Consider the following 11,244-nt stretch of genomic DNA (forward strand, 5'->3'; position numbering starts at 1 on the left):
AATACATATAATTAATAATGCTTACTACTTTAGTAAGCATAATCGCTGATATAGTACCATGAAACCAATACTTCCCATAATTTTGACCTTGAGAATAATTTCATGACTGTAAATAATGGTAGAAGCAGAAGCCGTTTGGGTCTGGAGGTTACAAATATTAAACCTGGTGAGTTCCAAAAACACAATCTGAAGCAGGGAATGATTTTCAGATAATATAAAAAGGAGAGAGTTGAACTTAAAGATGACTAGGATCAAAACAGGTGTTGAACCCCCAAATTTTTGTATATTAAAATAGAGCAACAATAAAAACTAAAATGATATTATTTTTGTAATATTTTATTAACCAACAAAATGTTTTCTTAAATTTGGAGGTCTGTAAAATATTTACATGGAAAAAATTAATTTGTTTTTTTCTGTATGTGTAATCATTTACTAAATATGTATGTTTTATTTATAAATACATTTATCATAATTCTATTTATAAATAAGTTTAAAAATAAATAGGATCATTTCTAAATTAATACATTTATTTATAAATAACAAAAATCCATATACATTCAATATAAAAACATATATTTAAAAATATTTTTAAACTTTTGTATATCAATATATTAAGTTGGGTTGTCTAGAAAAACAAAATCATGTATGTATAAGAAAGAGCTTTATATTAAGAAGTAATCTTGGACCAAGCACGAACTTGCATCTTTGAGAATGAATGGAGACCAGCAAGTGGATGCTTAACTCAAGAACAGCAGAGTTCCATCCAGCACTTCTCCCATGTGCTCAAAGAGCTGACCCACGATGACCTGGGCAACCAGAGACAGGAGTCGCTGTTGCCCGGCTCAAGAAGGCCGTATGCTATGTCGTCTGAGGCAAGTACAATCGAGGTGTGACGGTGGTGGCTGTGTTCCAGGCGCTGGGGGAGCCTGGGAAGCAGGAAGCTGACAGTCTGCAGTGGGCCCAGACTGTGGGCTGGTGGGTCGAGTTGCTCCAAGCTTTCCTCCTGATACTGGATGACAGAATGGATTCATCCCTCACCCGCCTGCGGCAGCCCTGCTGGTACCAGAAGCCAGGCAGAGGTCTGGATGCCAGGCTGCTGGAAGTCTGTTTGCCGCCTGCTGAAGCTTCACTGCCCGGGGCAGCCTGACTACCTGCACCTGCTCCAGCTCTTCCCAGAGAGTTCCTATCAGACTGAGATAGGACAGACCCTGGACCTCATCACTGTCCCTCAGGGCAACGTGCTCAGCAGGTTTACCCCAAAGAGGTACAAATCTATTGTCAAGTACAAGACCTCGTTCTACTCCTTTCACCACCCCGTTGCTGCTGCCATGTCCATGACGGGCATTGAAGGGAGAAGGAGCATGCCGATGCCAAGTGGATCCTGCTGGAGATGGGCGAGCTCTTTCAGATCCAGGATGATTCCTTGGACCTCTTTGGTGACCCCAATGTGATGGCAAGGTTGGCACTCACATCCAGGACAACAAATGCAGCTGAGTGGTGGTTCAGTGTCTGTAGCGGGCCTCTCCTGAGCAGCGCCCAGTCCTGCAGGAGAATGACAGGCAGAAGGAGGCAGAGAAGGTGGCGCGGGTGAAGGCCATGGACGAAGAGATGGAGCTGCCGGCCGTGTCCCGGCAGTACGAGGAAGCCAGCTTCTCCAGCCTCAGGAACCTCAACGAGCAGTGCTCCGGGCCGCTGCCAGGGGCTAGCACCCAGGATCTACAAGCGGCAAAAGTGGCCTGGGAGGGTGGGCCTCAATAAATTGTTTAACCTTCAAAAAAAAAGTAATCTTATACCAAGAAAGCAAATCAGGTCAGTCTAACTCAGGTCCATTAAATTCTGTGCAAACTAGGGTCCTCTTCAGACTCATAGCAGCTCCAGGCTGATAACACAGAAAGGTGAAGTGGGAGGCGGGAGGAAGACAAGCCAGTGGATGCAGAGTTGAATGGATCCACAGTTGGTGGGAACATGGCAGGGCGCTGACAGCTCTCAGGGTCAAGTAGACCACATAGGGCTGCCCCTGGAGGCAGGCACAGAGTCCCAGCAAGGAGGAAGGGAGTGGGGTTGGTGGAATGTTCACAGTTTCTCCCTTGTAGAAAGGCCACACTCCTGAGGAGGCACCATTAGGCTGTAATCTGATTGACAGGTTGGCCTCCACCTCTACATTTTCATAAAAATTCAGGATGACATAAAATCATCCAATTACCACCTGGACAGTAAAAAACACAAAGGTAGAATAAGTATTCCTGCTGTGTATGTGTTCATATAATTTATCTGCTTTCTATATTAATATTTCCTGAAAATACATATTAATGTAGTCTTGTTAATTAATTTATAAGCAACAGATATTTGATATTTTCAGAGTTTAAAATTTTATTTAAAAATATTCATTTAACATTTTCTTGTATCCTTCTAGTTCAGAAAGCCTAGGTTGGAATCGAGAAGTCTGCTCCATCCTGTTCATTCCCGTGAAGGTTTTTATTAGTTGGGATTTAATACAAATATCGCATCAGTCCATATTTCAATCATGTCAAGTAGAATTTCTACCACAACCAGTTTCCAAGCATTCTTTTTCTACATGGACTCTTTGACGTCATCTCCCTTTTACATCCTCCCCTCCCCCACCCCCACCACCCCTCCCCTCCTCTGCTTATTCTATTTGCTGTCCCTACAGGGCCATCAATCCTGGGTTTCATGTATGGAAAAATTGAAAGGCATATCCCACAGCTTCAACAGGGCGACCTCAGTTGACACAACACCTCTGAGATGCTCTTTAATACGAACAAACGAAAACCAAACAAACAGTACAAGCACCATAGGGTGACTCTGCTGATCAAGTCTTGACTTTCAGGTCAGATTTATGCCTTGGATCTTCTGTACTCCTCTCTCCAAACCACTCTGTATAGTAGTCTTATTTTTATACAATACCTGAAATCATCTTTAAAGTCTCAAATCATGATTAATTTTTTTCTATAGATCATAATTTGATATTCATAATATAGAAAATATTCTTTCTTGGGTCAGAAATACTTGGTGTATTCAGAAAAAAACTATTAAATGGAAGACAATACCAAATCTAATGTTTATATTGAAATATGTAAGTATTCTGGCCTAAACATCATTCTAAATACCGGGTCCTTTGCCTCTATTTAGAGCATTTTTCTCTATCAAATATATTTTCAAGAAAAATAATCATCAATAGCTTTCTCCTCATTATTATGTGGGAGAGAGATGGGGTTTTTCTATTCCCATAAGGAGTTACAGCCGTGGATTCCTCCAGGGCGGTCCACTCTGTGCTCCCGAGGGGAGCTCTGAGTCAGTATCGACTTGATAGCAATGAGGGAGTGAGTAGTCATTATTTACATGAATATTTTGCCAAATCTATATACTACAAATCCTACATCTCAATTTTATTCTATTTCAGTGAAAATTATAAGCATACATAACTAATATATCAGCTGGAACAAAAGATTCTTTGCCAAAGTCAAGATATTTCGAAGTGCAATTATAGAATTTTATTATTATATTTTATACAACCCTTGAACTCTTGATTTAACTTGTTCATTTTCTCTTGCTTTTGTCTTCCTGTTTACAATTTTTTATTGGAATTTACCAAAACTTCAAAATCTGAAGCTTTGTTTCCTCTCTTTGCTAACTATTTGACTAAAGATATCTGATTTTGAACAGAATGAAATGCTCATTTAAAAGACCTATTTTCAAAAAGCTTAAATGCCACAGTAGAACATTAGGTTGATTTTAAAATAACTGCTTTGAAGGCTCAAATATCCAGAAAATGCTGTTGGTGGTGGGCAGCCAATAAAGAAATTGAACACTGCAAGGTTAATTTTTACCTTTCAACACTAGTCAATAATAAGTTTTGTACAGGCAGACTTCATTTTACTGCACATCCTTTTGTTTGCCTTCCAGATGCTGCATTTTTAACACAAATTGAATGTTTGTAGAACTATGCATCTAGCAAGTCAATCTGCACTATGTTCCCAATAGCATGTGCTTATCTCAAGTCTCTGAATCAGATTTTGTTAATTCTCTGAACATTTCAAGCTCTCTTGTAATGTAATTACATACTGAATAGACTACAGCATAGTGTAACCTAGTTTTACAAAACTAGGTATTTAAAGTTTGTGTGCCTTGTTTTATTGTGATACCTGATGTATGGTGGTGGTCTGGAACACAACCTGCAATGTCTCCCAGGTATGCCTGTAGTTCAACTACTCCATTTTCACATTTGTAATTTTGTGAACTCTAGCTTCAATTTGGTTGAATATTACAGTTTGTTTAAAAGCAGTGATCGATTGTGTGCCTACCACACACAATTTCAAGCATGTTTTTGATCTATAGGCTACTTACTTTTATAAAAATCATGGAGTTTATCATTAGGTTGACTTCTCTAAAGTTTGTATTTATATTTTACTGAAGAGCAGTGAGGTTTATCTTCAATGATGAATTTTTAGAATGATTTTCTGTTCACAAAAATGAGATATATTTTATCCTTTACAGAAAAAAATTCCAAAATACTTTGATTCCATGAATTAGATGGAAAAATCATAAAACTGAGAGTGGCATTAACAGTTTTATCCATCAAAACATCTGATAGTGGAGATGTCCAACTGACATCATTCAATTATTTGAAAAATTCCTGTTCTAGTAACAGAAATATTACCAATTAATGCTTTATTTTGCATTTGTGTACACACGCAAGAAAAATGCTTGGGATTTAATATGTTCAAAGCAGTTGCTTTTTCTAAATGAAAAGTCATGCTATGCTTTAAAAATTAATATGTAGACTTACCATCTGTATTTTCACGTGTTAAATCGTCATCTTTGGAGACAGTATTTCTAAAATACTTTGTGGAGGTAGGTAGTGATGTTTCTTTGCAGATCTGTATCTTCTGGTTTCTAAATAGTCAGGGATGTCATTGTGGCCTTGATGGTAGGTCATAATAACAATTATCTTGAGCAAGCTACACAGTTGTCATAGTCACGAACTTTATAAAGGTACTTTACTTCTTAAATACTTTATTGAAAATGAGAAACACATTACCAAGAATGTATTTGTGGAAATGATCAACTTCTACTTTACACACTTACTTCCTGCCTATCTAGTAGATTAATTTTGATGCTTTCCTGTTGTCCCGCTGGGTAAGTGACATGAGAGCTACGTGTGTCTCCCGGGCTTTAAGGTATAACAAGGCCCAATCAAGAGATGCATAAGTTCAACAGCATCAAATACTTTCCCCTCCACTACTGAAAGTCAAAGGAGTAGGTGTGCCTATAACTTTTATTCTGGCATATTTCCTTTTATCACCAAGAGTTGTGTGTGTCCTCCTTTAAAAGGAAGCGTTGCAGATCATGACAACAGTGACTCCCAATGAATCCCACCGTTTTGCCTGCATCTCCCTCTGTAGTGGCATGTTGCCACTCCTTCATCAAGAGATGGAAGCTATTTCTTCACTTGATATTATAGAGGTTGACCATTGTCTTGCTTTGACCAGTGGAATCTGTTGGAGTTCTGAAGCCTAAAGCTTAATAGGACGCATTGTAGCTTCCACTGAGAAGCTGAGACTATCGTGCTGTGCAAAATCCAAATAAGTGACCCCAGGGCATGTCACCTGGCAGCTGGCATCAAGGTACTAGATGTACTAACGAAGCCAGCTTGCACTTTTCAGCCTAACCTGGTCACCAATAAAATGCTGCTACATGTTGTCGTTGTTAGTCACCTAATCCATTCTGACTCATGGAAATCCATGTGTTGCTACAGAGTAGAATTGCTCCGCAGGATTTGTGTCTGTGTATGTGGCTGTAATCTTAATGGAAACAAAGCAACAGACCTGTTTGCCCCATGGTATTATTGGCATTGGGGTTTAAAAGTAAAAGCCTTTATATTAGCCAGGAGATCCAGTTTGTGCCTACTGCATCATGTAAATGAATTCAAACTAAATTGGCAGAACTATTTTGTAAACCCAAACACTCATAAGACATAATGAATTATTGCTATTTTAAGCCACTAAATCTGGATGGTTTAGAACCTAGTAATTGATAGTTAGGTTTTCCTCATGAAAGAGTCAGCTATGGAGAGATGAGCTGCCACTGATTATCTTTCAGAAATAACTATGGATTAAGTTGGAACTCTGATGATTGTATATGTATTTCACACATTACAACACGGAGATCTATCAAATTCATCCTGGCTGATTTGAATGCAAGTGTTAATGTTGAAGTGGCACAGGACCTAATATTATCTCTTATATATAAAGTCGTTACCAATTGGATGACAATACGCTGCTAAATTCTCTCAAGTAACCAATCTAGCCAGTGCTAAACCAAATGGCAAGTCAAGGTGCCAGGCACAAGCCATTACTGTCCCCAGATGATGGAATGTCTGGTTATCCTAGCCACAATCCAAAATAAATTTCTGTTCACATTCTTACAAGTGTTCAAAATCTGCTAGTCTCAGGAAATTGTCTTTCTTTTTTTTGTGATAGACTAACAGTTAATAACTCTCTGATATTTCATCTACATGATGAGAAGTTATGATAATATATTGATTCTCTTATTAGTCAATCGTAAACATATCTCTTAGTAGTAAATATATTTAGATTGTGTCATTCCTGAGATTAACAGTTTTCAAGCATGTGATGAAATGCTTTCTCACAGAGTCTCTCAGAACAGTGGAGCATTTGCTAGCAGAAAGTTCCCCAGAGCACACATTGAATTGTGGAAGGCAGTTTGATACACTTAGTACCTACTTTTCTTAGAACTCTTTCCTTCTCCTAAAGTGTCATAAGCAAGTGGGAAATGAAAGGCCCCCATTGATTTTTTTAAGATGGGAAGGAAGGAGTAGTATTCTGATGAAGTCTGTGATTCCATTTTCTCTAGGTCGCCGAGTTGCTCTCAGCACAGCAGCTAACACACACAAGACTGAGGGCTTTGGAAATTGCTTCTGCCTAGAAACAAGTGCCAAGAACCAGCTTCCTGGAATCTGTTGGCTGAGTAAGTACATGAACACATAGTCTCTCTCTCGCTCTCTCTCTCTCTCTCTCTCTCTCTCTCTCTCTTATACCCACGGAGAAGTCTTCAATCATTAAAAATACTTGGAAGGTCATTAAAATCTTTCATGCTTGGTGGCTGCTACCAAACTTCAGAAACTTATTAAAACTGCGAATACAAAATGTGTCCAAAATGTAGTGTTGCTACATTAGGAAGATGCAGTGCCCTGCACTGTGCATCATCATAGGGTTACACAGCCAGGACCCCCTCTACTGGAGGCTGCCTCAGCTTAGCTAATTACCTCCTGCCCCCATTGTCTCTGGGGGCACTGGTTTTTAGACTTTTATTCTCTTGAATCTTGTTAAGAATTAAATAACGTGACCTATTCTTTTTCAGTATTAATTCATTGGTCATCACTTATCACACAAGAATCTTTTGGAAATTTCTGCTTGGCATAAGCATTGGTACTGGTCATTCTAGCTTTTTCTCATACCGTTTCATCAGACACACAAATGTACACACACAGAGAGTCACATCCATTCTCAAGCATTCTAAGCTACCATTCTTATTGTTGGAAATCGAAATCCTTGATGTGATAAATTTCAACTTTTGTGTGAATTATGAAGTTTAATTTAAATGGAACAAAATAAAGGGGGCAGATAAAACATTTTAAAAGTAGGGCCTGGCATTAAAAAATTCACGACTAGATCCAATAATTTAATTGGAAGAAGATTGCTAATTAGACAAAAATCCTTGTTTAGTGAAAGCCATTTACACAAAGAGATGTGGCTATAAGCCCCAGGGGAGGGTCGGTGATCACAGTGCTACACACTGAGACTGGGACAGTCACTCCCAGTTGCTGCCAGCCTCCATTGCAGCTTGAATTTTTCTCAGGAGAATGTTAGACGAGGCATAGTTTCCTAAGGACAACATCCTTTCATGAACAGATGAGAATTATCACATGCCACAAACATTTAGAGAGGTGGTCCCTTGGCCCTTGTCCAGTTGTAGTTTCCTCCATACGTGTGAACAAAGTTACAATCCCTGGTGTTTGTCTGCTCTCAGAACACAAAGCCTTGCTGTTAGGTCACAGCGATAGGCATCCTGCATATACAATGGCCTGACGGCTCACTCGTTACAGACGTGCAAGTGTCTGAGTATCTGTTTGATGTATTAGATCAGATCTCACTTTGTATGAGGGGAAGCCAAAAAAGAAGACAAGTGAATAATTTGAGAAAGCATATTCAGTATTATATTATAATTCCATTTGATAAAAGTATAACAAAAACGATGATGTTTATCATTATAAACTTTAGAAAACAAAGCACAGCCACCTGCTTTTTTTTCCTGCTGGGTTATACAGGAAAATACAGAAATTCTGAAATGGAATTTTCCCTCCCTTGATTCTGAAACACATACTAAAACTTTTGGGGAAGTGTGAAAGGGAAATTTATACTTTGGAAAGTTTGGCATTGATCTAAAAGAGTTGAGAAATACTGTAGCGGGGGGAGACCAGAGGGCCATAATGTGAAAGGACAAATCCAGAGAACTAAGCTTTGAATTTCTGCCATCTTTAAACAAGAATCTTCCCCCCGCTCCCCACCCCTTCAAAAATTGCCACTGAATGACTCTAACTTATGGTACCCACATGTGTGCCAGGATAGGACTGTGGGTTTAGTGGCTGATTGTCACCAGTACAATGCCAGATCTTGCCTCCCCGGTGTTTCTGGGTTGCCTGGAACATGCTGCCTCAGGTTTGCAGCCGAGCACATTAAACATGTGGCCACTCAGGGACACATAAGACTCTCTTTCATCAGAGCAGTGTTTTTGTCATCAAGCAGCTGAGAACTTTCTCATGACCCGCTGCTGCTCATTTCTTGAGAAGGACAAAAAATGTGCATGATGTTTAGAGATAATGTGGGTCCTCATTTCTTTCTTATACAAAGAAAATGATCAATGGGTTTGTCCTTTTTCATTAAAATAACTTTTAAAAGCACCTAATTGATGCAATTATAATTTTAATATCTCAACTCACTCTTTTTAGTTTTTTAACATGGAATTCCAGAACCCCTTTGAAATTCAAACGGTCCCTAGGAATGGTTGAACAGAAAGAGACATTGCATTTAGTCGAGATGAAAGCTTTCTCTTGCAAATGGGCTATGAGCGTCGTCCAACTCCTCAAAGTGGCACCTTTAACAGTATTTTAATGAAATTTTTGGAGCATCAGGAAAGCAGCTTTTCATCTGTAAGTATAGAAACACAGTCTCAAATGAAAGAGAAACAATTACTAGGGCTTTCAACTATTTCAGACAATCCATTAATGAGATAATTGAGAGTTGCCTTAAATGATGAGCGTGCTTGTGTATGTGGGTATGGGTTTACTTCCAATTATATGTGACATTTTATGTCTGATTTCGATGCCAGGTCTATGCAAGCATAAGAACAAAATCCCTTTGCAATTCATTTGGGAAACAGCACAGAAAGGAAGTTTAAGTACAATATCAATTGTATTTCAAGTTACTTCAACTCAAAGATCCCATTTTATCCTTTTCACAAGCCCAGAAAACTTCTATAGAGCAAATGTGTATTTTTCAATTGAGGTGACTTAAAATGTTATTTTAAGAAACTTAAAAATAATTTCATGACACTTCCTGAAACTGTGAAAGAGACCCCTGGGGTGCTTTAACTTCAAATAATGAAAAGTATTAAAAACAGCAGGAAAGAGTCACCTGAACCAATCAATGGTGAGACTATGCTTTCTGTGGAATATAAACACACACATACATTCTATTATTATCTTTTCAAACACTCTAATTTTGAATATTTCTATGCTCAAACTCAACCCAAAAGCTTATTTATCCAGAGTTATAAAATATTATAACAGTACTTCCATCAGCAGTACTGCTAATGATTGATTTTCCAGCATTGGTAATTTTTTTCAGATGTTATTTCCTCAGTCCTCAGCTCCTTGAACATACTAATCATGAGATAGAAATGGGGAAGAGGTGGCGCAAGATGGCATTTACTCTGACAGCAGCAATTCCAGATTGGATCTCTGAACTCCAGATGGAGGCTTAGGTATTGGAAAGTTGTGCTGAATCCCAAAGTTGGAGAGATAAGGAGCACCCAGAAGCTGGGAGAACATTGTATCCCTTCTGTGTGTGTAACACACACATACATGCACACACACACACACACTGAAAGAGAGAAAGGTTTATCTCAAGTAAATGGCTTCCATAACTATACAGGTAGGCAAATTCTAAGTCCACAAGTCAGATATCAGAGCAGAGGATTCCCTTGACTCATGTAGCTGCAGGGACAGATGAAGTCAATATCAGTAGGTCAGACGACAGGCTTCTGGCGGCAAAAGCAAATGAATCCAAAGTCAGCCGGTAAAATACAGGCTACTGATTACCCCCAAGATCAGCAGATATATGGTAGTTCACTGGCTCAAGTCCAAAGAGCCCAAAGTCAGTTAAAGGACCAAATTCAGGATACAGATCCAGCAAAAATAAAGCAAACTTCACCCAAGGATCTACATGTATTGGAAGTAGGTCATACCCCAAGAAAATCCCCTTTTAATTGATTAGCTTACTTATAGTACAGTTCATCATGGGAGACGCCCCATCTTAAATTGCCAAATTGAAGATCCTGGCTTAGAAAATTGATATACAATCATTAACTTAAATCGGCAATTTGTTATTCCCACTCCTAAGCATGTACCCTAAAAAATACCCTCTCACACACGTGTATTGAATTCCATATATCACACACCCAGAACTCGAGTCAACACTGAAAGCAACAACAACAACAAACGCAAAAGATAAACAAGCCCACTAGTTGTTCTCAGAAAAAGCTACCATCAGCCAATTGGACCTAAGGAACATATACAGAACAGTCCACTCAGCGTAAGAGCAATATACATTCTTCTCCGGTACACATGGATTGTTTTCAGATATCATATTGTAGATATCATACAAAACAAGTGGCAACACATTATAAAAAATTGGAATAATACAAAGCATTCCATGAACCACAACAGTGTGAAGCTAGGCATAAATAACAGGACAAATAAGCAGCTGGGCATGGGGGACAAATGCATGCAAATTAATAATATACCACTAAAAAAGCTATAGAATTATAAATGAGAGGGAAAGAAAAATTCCTAGATTCAGATAAAAATAAAAACTCAACATATCAAAACATTTAGAACACACTGAAAGCACTACTCAGAAGGAA

The 11,244-nt window shown here is 38.7% G+C and overlaps 1 pseudogene; it reads left to right on the forward strand.

The window, feature by feature from the left end:
* Positions 1-708: 708 nt before the first annotated feature.
* On the forward strand, positions 709-1,819 carry LOC142452425 (farnesyl pyrophosphate synthase pseudogene; annotated as a pseudogene).
* Positions 1,820-11,244: the final 9,425 nt, after the last annotated feature.

Source organism: Tenrec ecaudatus, chromosome 7, assembly GCF_050624435.1.
Source record: "Tenrec ecaudatus isolate mTenEca1 chromosome 7, mTenEca1.hap1, whole genome shotgun sequence".
Classification (NCBI taxonomy): Eukaryota; Metazoa; Chordata; class Mammalia; order Afrosoricida; family Tenrecidae; genus Tenrec; species Tenrec ecaudatus.